This window comes from Pteropus vampyrus, unplaced genomic scaffold (genome assembly GCF_000151845.1).
Source record: "Pteropus vampyrus isolate Shadow unplaced genomic scaffold, Pvam_2.0 Scaffold281, whole genome shotgun sequence".
In the NCBI taxonomy this organism is placed as follows: domain Eukaryota; kingdom Metazoa; phylum Chordata; class Mammalia; order Chiroptera; family Pteropodidae; genus Pteropus; species Pteropus vampyrus.
In genome coordinates this window covers 2,069,912-2,080,283 of record NW_011889062.1, presented here as the reverse complement: position 1 = coordinate 2,080,283, position 10,372 = coordinate 2,069,912, and the positions used below count along the sequence as shown (strand labels likewise).

Genomic DNA, 10,372 nt, shown 5'->3' with positions numbered 1-10,372 from the left:
TGGCTTAATTTCTAGCTATCACAACTCATGTCACTAAGTCCATTTCTGGACTAGCAGATACCTGCTACCTTCCAGAGTTGTTCCCATTAGTACATCAAAGTTTTTATTAATGAGCAGGTCACTGCCTAATAACTCTCTAAATGCTATGCTTCTCTTAAATTTCATTGGACTGAGAAGCTTAGTGCTAAAGTTATTCTGGGGTCTTGCCCTTGATATTTTGAACCTAAGTGTCCATTTAACATTGGAATATGCAATAATGTGGACCACATATTTCTAGAAGGCAAACCCTGGGCCCTGTCTGGGCATGCAAACTCAGGAAGATAGGAAGTGGCTGTATGTATCTGCACAGAGGGTAAAAGAGGAGGCAGTCTTACTGGCCTTTAAAGTGGGGGACCATAAATGCTGATGAAATGTGGTTCAGAGAATACCCTGGACTCTGACCAGTCAGACTGGTCACTCGTCCAATGAGATGGAGCCTGTGAGCGCTGGACGTATTAGCAGAAGTTTTCTCCTCTATAAACAAAGATGGAAAAGTGGAGGAAAAAAGGAGTCTTCTGATTTTCTATGGTGGAAAGCCAGGACATCTATTTTGAAACGTAATGAAACATGTGGCACACTTGAACATGTAATATGTATTTCTATCAAAGAACACGGAAGAGTTGATAAAGCAGAGAAAAGAATCTTTTGAGCCTAAGATATGAGACTTTAAAGTCATAATAAATTAGGCTTAGAAGATACCCTAATATAATCTGTTTTATTGATAAGGGATATTTCAGTCTGATCCATTCAGCTCTAGGGATTCCAAGAAACTCAGTTCTGGGGCCACTGTGGAAAGGACCGCAGGGAAGGGGCAGATGGGAATCTAGACCCTTAACCCTCTCTTTCAGTTAGAGTTTTCCAAACTTTAACTTTATTAAGATCTATTCTAAACATTGAGGCATCTTTTAAAAGGAATTCGGAGCACCTTCATTGAAGAATGACCAGCTTAACTACCGAGAAAATTAGAGAATGAATCTCTATATAAGGAGCTGTAGACCTTGAGGGACTTTGCAGTGCATGCCAAACATTGTTCTATAGTAAAATATTGCAATGCTACTTGCTTCAGTAAGGTGAGCACCACTAGTCCAGTTAAGTCAGGAAACAATAAAGAGGCAAGAGAGAAGGTCTCCTGAGTTTCCAGATCCCCATTACTTTCTGATTGAGGGATTAAGGGGAACTTTTACCTAAATTAAATCACAGGAGGGTTGATTTATAGCTCTGTTAATTAAAAGAAACTTTAGCTAACAAAACTCCCTCCATCTAGAAAGACTTTCTTCCTTTGGTTTACAGGAACTATACCACTTTGACTTTTTCCCTCCTTGCTACATTACGATGAGCCATGGCTCAGCTTTCAGACATTAGTTTTCTAAGTGGTGCTTGTGGGCCATCATCTATACCAGGGGTCAACAAACTTTATCTGTAAAAGGCCAGATAGTCAGTATTTTAGTTTTTGCAGGCCACATGGTCTCTATAGCAACTATTCAGTTCTACAGTAGTGGTGAGAAAGCAGCCATACACAATATGTAAGAGAATAGGCATGGCAGGATTTGGCCCATGGCCTGTAGTTTGCTGACCTCTGAGGTATATAAGAAGGCTGTTTCATTCATTAAACTTTTCCATTTTGTGCTCCGGTAGTTACACAGCTGGTACCATATTTTATAGAGGGACATGCCTCATAAATCTACAAATTTCTGACTGGCTTACCATTAGCAAACCTGGACATGCTAGGTAACATGCTGCTTACAGCATATCATAGATAAGGGTTTTCTATTAGTAAATACCACCAAGTTGACTTGTCGATATTCCAATTTCAAAATTTTCTTTGTTCTACTCTTGGCATCACCTATCTTCTTGGCTCCAGTCAGAGTTCCAAGCAAACAAATGGTAAGATGGAGAGTTACACACAGGAAGTTTATTTGGGAATACTTTTGGCAACAACATCTGTGAGGGAGTGGAGGAATCAGGATTGGGAGAAGGTGAACTACAATAGAATTGTAATGAATCTTCAGCTCATCCCATGGGGGAACTAGGGTACTGAGATGGCTATTCATAGTTGTCCAACTTGTGGAAAGAGGGCTGGGCTTTTTACCCTTGCACCAACCAGTAGTCAGTAGATATGGGTTGCCCCTGGAAAGCGAGTGTAACCTTAATAATGCAGATCCCCTTGACTAAGGAAAATTCCTGGTCAGAGGGGATTCGGCTGTGAGCCATCAGCAGTCAACATCCTAGAAGGTGGAAGGAATGAGTTCCTTCCTGAATGTGAATATGAGCTGTGAACCAAAACATCCAATTAAGACACTGATAGTAGAAAAGAAAAAGAAGGGGTATATTTGAGATTTATTTAGGAAGGGCTTAGACACTAAATTTGAGGAATCAGGGAAAAGAAAGAGTATGGAGTTGCACTAGATATTTAATGTGGGTGACAAGTAGAAGAGAAATGCCATTCAGGAAGAAGAAAACACAGTAGGATTAGTAGATTTGGGGGGCGGAAAGGCAATAGTTACACTTTGGCCATTCTTAGTTATCTGTGACACATTTGATAAAGTTTACAAGATATTTGTAAAGAGGAATCTAACAATTATGAAAGATTATAACTGGGGAATTACAGTTATCAATTTAGAGAACAAAGTTTGTGAAGGGTATACATAAAATATATATCAGGGAGAAGAAATAAAGGCCAAAGGCAGAATCCGTAATATTTAAAGTACAGATGAAGAAAGACAGCAAAATTGTTCTAACCAAGATCAGTAACAACCTCCTATTGACAGATCTAATGAATATTTTAAAGTTCTTGGCTGGCCAAAATGGCTTATCACAGTTGCCACATCTGGATGGACCCTGGGCTTCCTGTAAACAAGAAGCAGGCACTACATACTGGAGCTTGAGGCTAGACGATCCAGATCATGGACGCTTTTAAATTACACAAGTTTATTCTTTCTTTTTCTTCCCCTTCCCTTCATGGGTAGTTCCTTCTTAACCACATTAAGTGGGGCAAGGTATGCTGTAGCTCCTTGCCTGGGGCAAGGAGATGCTGTGGTGGGTCAGAGTGCTGTACTGAAATCTGATCAAGAAGAGGAGGATATTGTCATGGGAAGGCAGCCCAGTGTGGGCTGTCAGAGCCCAAGCAAAGTGCAGAGAGCATTCATGCTTGGGGGTGGTTCTGCATAGGGTGTTATTATGTACCAAGCAGGGTAAAGAGGGCACTCAGTGGACAGCGGCTTTGTTAATTATTAGATATGCAATAAGAATGCGTTTGTGTATTGGTTAATCATATTTCACCTTCATGTCACAGTTAATACTATTGATAGCTGTCATTCTTGAAACATTTTCTTTACTTGGCTTCTGGGACAACTTTTCTTCCTGGTTCTTCTATTTCCTTCATATCTCCTGCAGATTTCTATTCTACTTACTCTTCTGTAAGTGATGGTTTAATTCTGTTTTTTTTTTCATTCTATCTACGCTCCCTGAGTGATCTTGTCAACTCTCATCTATATACCAGTGATTTACAAGTCCTATGTATACTAGTTAACAGTTCCCTGCACCCGTTTGGAACAAAGAGGGCACAATTAAATAAATATAAAAATCTGCAGAAACTTTCTGTCCTAATTTCCAGACCTAGATTTCTCAACTATTTCAAGCATCTTATTGGGAAGATGCTTTCAAGAGTCTTCAACTTGTTGTCATCTCCGAACTGCTACTTCTTTATTTTTTCCCTTTTATTCTGTCAGATTGTACCAGTGTCTACCCAGCTCCCAAAGCCAGAAGCCATGAGGATTATAACTATACCCTCTTCTTTCCTCTCACACTTAGTCAATCACCACATCTTGATTTTACTTTGTATATATCTCTTGAACCTATCCATCTCTATCTCTCTTCTCCATTTTTATTTCTACACCTTTATACACATTCTTTTCATTTCTTATTGAGATTATTGCAAATGATGTCTTGGTCTCCAATCTTGTTTCCTCCCATTCATTCTTCATACTGCTTCTAGTTACCTTTTTAACTAAAAATGTTATTGTTCCATTCCCCTGCTTAAAATTCTTCTGCAGGTTCCCATTACCTAAACAAAACATCCCAAACTTCCTAGCATTGCCTACAGGATTATCATCTCACCCCTCACGATCATATATTTGGCTTGTATAACACTTTACGCGTTTGAATTTGAATGTGATGATTTGAAACAGGTTTTTACTGAGGTATATCTGAGTTCTGCCAAGTTTTTGAAGATAATTAATTGTCTTCATTTGTAAGAAAATTTGCCCTTGAAACAAATGTGAAAACTGTACAGAACATTTTATATCCTAAGTCAAGGAGTATTTGAAATAACCAGAATTGTATTCTAGGAGCAAGAGATGGACCAGCAATGATTGCAAATGTACCAATCTCTTGCAATTTAATTTTGTGAAATTGATTCTATAGATAAGAAAGAAAAAACCTTTAAAATCATTTTTATAAAGTAAAATATGCAGTGACTTACTTCTACAGTGAAAAATAGTGGGGAGAAGTAGAAACATAGGATTAAGGCATCTCCCCACTCCTCTTTGTGGCCTAGATGAATTTTGAAATCCAAAATATCTTCTTTTGAATATTGCTTTGTCCTCTGGGATGTGTTCTGCCTCTTCATGAGATAACTTAAAGTAAAAAAAATAAGTGAGCTAGTCACATGTCTGCAGACAGTATATTGAAAGTTTGTAACCATTTTACATTATTTAAATTAGATTAAAATTCTTGGCCATTACCTGACCTTAGCAATATTCTTAATAAAAAAATATTAGGAAGAAAATTAATTCATTTATGAGTCTTCAAGCTTATTTCCATTGGCCTATACCTAATATTTCTCAATGGATTGTTACCTGGCCACTTCTGCTTATCCAAATATAGGAAGGCCTCAGAGAAGTAGAATTTGATGATCTAAGCATATCTTCCCCATCAATTTCTGGCCACATTTTTGCAACCTTTGAATCCATTTTTTATAAAATTAGGTTTTTTTCTTAAGTGATGGTATATTAGCACACATTGGTCAAGACTATAGGTTTATTTCACTGTGTCCTTTACAGACCATATGACATTACTTTGAGCACGGTGGATGTTCAATAAATAATAAATACTTGTGGATTCAGGTTTAATTATATTTCACATTGTTCTGTAGGAGAGGCCTGACATTTGGAGTTTTAGCTGTGCAAAGCTAATTCTTTTATCAGGGCATTTCTGTTTTTCCGATCTCTGTGGATGCACAGTAAATATAACAGCATATTTGGTATCTTTACAATTCCTCTTTAAACCTAACATTAGAATTCACTGACTGTATTGCCAAAAAAGTTCTGTCTCTCAAACAAAAAGTATTTTTACTTTATTGATAACTTGACAAGCTGCATGAAATCAAAGAAATAGAACTAGGAAATAGGATTTGAAGGAGTGCACTCAGAGAAAATTTCTATTCAAACAAGAGCTCAGATTACCTAAGCAAAGACACTGAAATAGTGCACATACTTACATAACAAGACATAGATGATGGTAATTGAGGACCAGTGGTTCAGGAGACTGTGTCTGACCATTCTGTGCCCATGGATACAGCCAAGGTGCTGATTAGGCTTCATGAAAGACAGCCATTCTCCTTGTATCTTTTTTTAACCTTAATTATGCTCCTTCAACTTGCATTCTCATTGTATTTGACTAGACAATGACAATCTAAGCACATTTCCAAAAGTGTGCAATTTCCATAGGAATCGAAAGTGCACTTGTAAATTTAAAGTTCAGCTTCTTGCTGATCATTCAATACTTTATTTCCCACATGGACTTAAAGTGCCCCACTTGCTTATGTAGCTGGGAATGAGTATACTAAGACTAAAATTCTCATTGCCTTTATAAGGAAGTACCTAGTTATTGGGAAAGATATCATTAAAACTTTAACATCTTTTTCTTCTTTCATTTAAATGACCTCTATAAGGTCAGGTTTTTTTAAGTTTTATGAGCTGTACTTTCAAGGACTGTGTGTAATTATTTAAGACTAAATTAAAGCATGACAGGATTTTAAAAAGAACATTGCTTATTAAGGTAATTTATTTTAAAAAATCATATTTCAGAGAGCTTATACATTAACACTAAATTCTCTAGAATGGTTGTCTAAGAAAAAAATGAGGTCTAAACCATCCAGGTTTTCTTGTAAATTACTCTGCCTGTAAACACAACCATTCTCTTCTACCATGACATCCCCACGCTCTGCTCTCCCTTCCTCTCCTTACTAGAACATAACCAATTTAAGATACGAAATATCTGTTCACACAAGAACTGTCTGCTTTACCCTAAATAAAACACACCTAAGGTAGTAACTATCATTTCCTATAACATGAAACCTGAAATACAGTCATCTTAGACAGAAAATATACTGTAATTTTCCACATAAGACAGGTTACTTTATTGAAGTGTCCAGAAATCATTGGTTTCATCTCTGAGGCAACTCCCTAACAATAGTTCTATAAAGAGCATTCAGTTATTCAATAAGTATTTACTAAGCATTTATTCTACATCGTGTACCCTTCGTCGACGTGGATAGATAGGCATTGAGTTCACATTTAATCGACAGTAGTGACTGGGACGAAAGAGATGATAAATATGACACTGGCAAGTTGAGACATGTTATATAAAGGAAAATAAACAGGATGATGTGTTACGTGATGTTCCAGTTTTATATTGCCGCATGAAAAAACTAAACCACACTTAGTGGGTTAAAACAACAATAATAATTTATTTTGCCGACTGATTGCAATTTGATCAGGGCTTAGCTGGGACTGCTCATCCCTACTCTACACAGTGCCAGCTGAGCTGACTTTACTTACATGGATTGCAATTTGCTACTGGCTGTTGGCTGTCCTTCTCCATGTGGGCTGTTCTTCTTCATAGTACTGCTTTGGCTTCCTCACAGCTTGGCAGCTGGGATCTATGAGCACATGTCCAAAGAGACAGGAAGAAGCAGCTGCCAGTCTCTGATGGTGTGAGCCTGGTACTAGAAAAGTATCATTTATGCTGTGTTACATTGGTTGAGGAGTCATGATCTGCTCAGTTTTAAGGGAAAGCCTTTAGACTAACCTATTAATGGGAGGAATGGCAAATAATTTAACTTAATCTTTAATTTATTTCAGAGGGTAAATGGAGGGAATGATCAGAAAAAAACTTTTTGAGGAGCTGACATTCAAGTTGAGATCTGATGGGTGAAAAGAGCCTGAGAATAAGGCTCATTTAATATTCCTTCAGCAATAATTATCAACTATCTCTCACAAGGTGCTTTTAAAGGCACCAGATACATAAGCATGAATAAGGTATTGTATTTGTCTTGAATTTCATATTCAAATGACAGAATAAAATATGGAAAGAAATAATAAAGCAATGTGATAAGTGCTCCAAAGCATGAGTACATAGGGGTTGTGGGATTACAGTGGAAGGGATTATTAAACCTGCTTGGAGAATTCAGGGATGTCTTCCCAGAGGAGGTGAAGTCTGAGCTAATTTCTGAAAGACAAATCATCATATAAATAGGGAAGAGAGCAAGAGAGGGATATGGGAATTATGAGTAAGGAATGAGTATTTGCAGAGGACAAGCAGGCACTGGGGAAAATGACAACAGAAAGAAGATTAAAGTAGTTGGTTAGAGCCTCAGTTGTGAAGAGGGACTGAAGCTGAAGCTAAAATGGAGGGCGTGGCTAGACCTCGAAGGGCCTTCAACAGGCAGAGTGTCGTGCCCATTAAAGAGGAATTTATCTTGGAGGTTAATGAAAAGCCATGTGAGATTCTACCTCTAGTTATAGTACATTGCTGGAATCAGTATAGTTAATAGAATTACATCTAAGTATGTAAAATGTCTGATTTTCCTTTTTTTTAAAAAAAAAATGTTGAGTGCTCGGTTGAGACCACAGCTCCCAGAACCAAGTGATTGAGTTAGAATTCGGGTACCATGACTTTCTCAGTGTGACCTTGAGTAAGTCATTTAATATCTCTGTGAGACAGGAATAGTATTAGTCTCCTTTCTCATCAATTTTTTGTGAGAATTTAAGAAAATCATTTTATGTAAAGCATTTAGATAGAATAGCAGTTGGCACATAGTAAATACTCAGTGCTTTTACCACTATTCTACAGTGCTAGGTTCCCTTCCTGAGACCGTGTGTCACACCTATCTCCTAACCCCTCCTCTGAGTTAAGGCAAAGCCTGCTGGAGTACCCACAATGCTGAAGCGGTCACCCCATGCCCCTAGAATTAAAATTTGCCATTGTAAAGAGTCAATTATAAATATAAATTAGAACATTTATCTATCTCTTCCACACTTAATATAAACAAAGATATTATTTTGCCCTTTAGAAAACCTTCTGGGATGAATTATATTCTCCCAAACACCAAGTCAATTTAAGCACAGCTGGTAAATAGACAAAGAAGTAGCCACACACACATGCAAAAAAATAGTTTTGGTTTAATTTCCCTCATTCTGCCCTTCAATTCTTCTCCTTGAACCCAAGTCTTATCCCACCCTTTCCTACCTTCTTCCTCTTCTGCCTCCTCGCCAGACTCCTTCATTTCCTCCCTCTCACATATGCATTTCCCTTTCTTATGTTTAAAGATATCTGTTAATATCTTCAATTAAAAAATGCCCACTGGCCCTGTAGTTAATTTCTAATTGACAATAGTTATTTTAATTTGGAGCTAAATTTCTTTCTCTCAGTTGCCAAGTGGCTCTCGGAATAAGAAGAAATCTTTTATCTGAAGATTAAACTTTAAAGAAGGAAAAAAGCATTAAAAATCCTTTTCAACCTAATCATTTTAAGCAAATGCTGATGGTAGACAGAACTTTTGGCTAGCTCACTGGTCATTGCTAGAGACCAGAAACGGCTGTAGAAGAATCCATGATGTTTCTCTTCCAACACCCTCTGGCACACTTCTGTGCTCAAGTGGGTGACACACGTGCCAGAGGTGATGGTGTGCATCAGGTGGCTGGATCAGAGCTTCTCTTTCGAGGGCAGTAGCATTTTGCTGTCACCTTTGTGTTCACATGTGTGCATGCATGCATGCAGTTTCTTATCTCCAAGAGTCTGTGCATGCATGGGTGCAGTTTCTCATCTCTAAGAGCCTGATGCCTCCTCACCCTGTGGCTGATGATCAGGATGATTAGCTAGTAGCAGCGGCTTTGTGGACTGTCTAATGCATCTGTCATCAACAGGAGAGTGTTGGGAAGGGAAAAGTTATTGAAAGCCAGTGCCATTAATATATAGATTCAACACACCAATTTCTACCTCATTTTTTGAAATTAGAAGCTCTACATAGTGGGTATTTTTTTTTTTTTTTTGGTTGTTGTTATTTAACATTTATTGAATGCCACCTGTGAAATAGGCTCTGAATGGAATACTAAGAAGTTACAATCTCTACTTAGTGGATAAGCAAATTAAATAAAACAACCCAATAAGCAATGGGAGGAGGGGACAAGCTCTCATTTACAAAAGGTGATGGTAACTGATTTCTCTTTTTTCCATTATTCCTTTTGTTTTTCAGACTATCCTCCTTCCTCCCTCCATCAGTCACCTCCGTGGTATGTTCATGCAATCCAACATCACTCCTTGTACATCAGCCATAATGAACAAGTGCTTTGTAGGAAAGTGGAACTATTCAATGTTGCTGTGTCTTGAAGTGCTGACATCGGCTTTCTAGGGAACACATTCTGTATTGATAAATGTCAGGATCCAAGGAACAAATTTAATTCCAGGCAAGTCCAAATTTGACTTCCCCAGATAATGGCACAACACCCAACTTCACTGAAGAGTGTGCGGATGGAACTAATGATAAGAGTGTGGGTGTTTTATAGTCTTGTAAAGATTCAAAGGCAGTCTATTCATTGCTCATCATTAGCCACTTTGGACATTTTTACTGTTGTTTGTCTTTAGTTGAATCTCCCTTCATGTTTGATTTGTTTACTGGAATTTGAGATATATGTTCAAGCAGAAATGGCACATTTATTTAATGCAAAGCAAACAGTCTCCTTGTATTTTTTATTTAGATCAATAAAAGGATATCCTATGCACTCTTTGCCAAAGGGTACAAGTACAAATTTTAAAACACTGGAGTCAGCAGCATTACAAAAATCTCATTTTAAAAGCAATTCTTTTAAAACAGTCCCCTCTCAAGGATCAACAGTTTAGAAAGTTATGCCCTGAGCTTTGCAGGTCACCTGACCAAGGCTCCACCCACTAAAATTGAAAGAGAATTCTATAAGAAAATGAAAATATGAGATATAAAATAACAATGACTGAATATAAATATTTACTACTTCTCAGAAATGTGGGAACTAAGTTA

The 10,372-nt window shown here is 37.6% G+C and overlaps 1 long non-coding RNA gene across 1 annotated transcript in view; it reads left to right on the top strand.

Annotated features, from left to right (window-relative positions):
• The window catches only part of LOC111729782, a 44,895-nt gene extending 34,793 nt beyond the window's left edge, over positions 1 to 10,102 (top strand). The window contains exon 4 of the long non-coding RNA XR_002776389.1: positions 9,575 to 10,102. This is a non-coding gene — a long non-coding RNA (uncharacterized LOC111729782). The remainder of the gene's footprint in view (positions 1 to 9,574) is intronic.
• Positions 10,103 to 10,372: the final 270 nt, after the last annotated feature.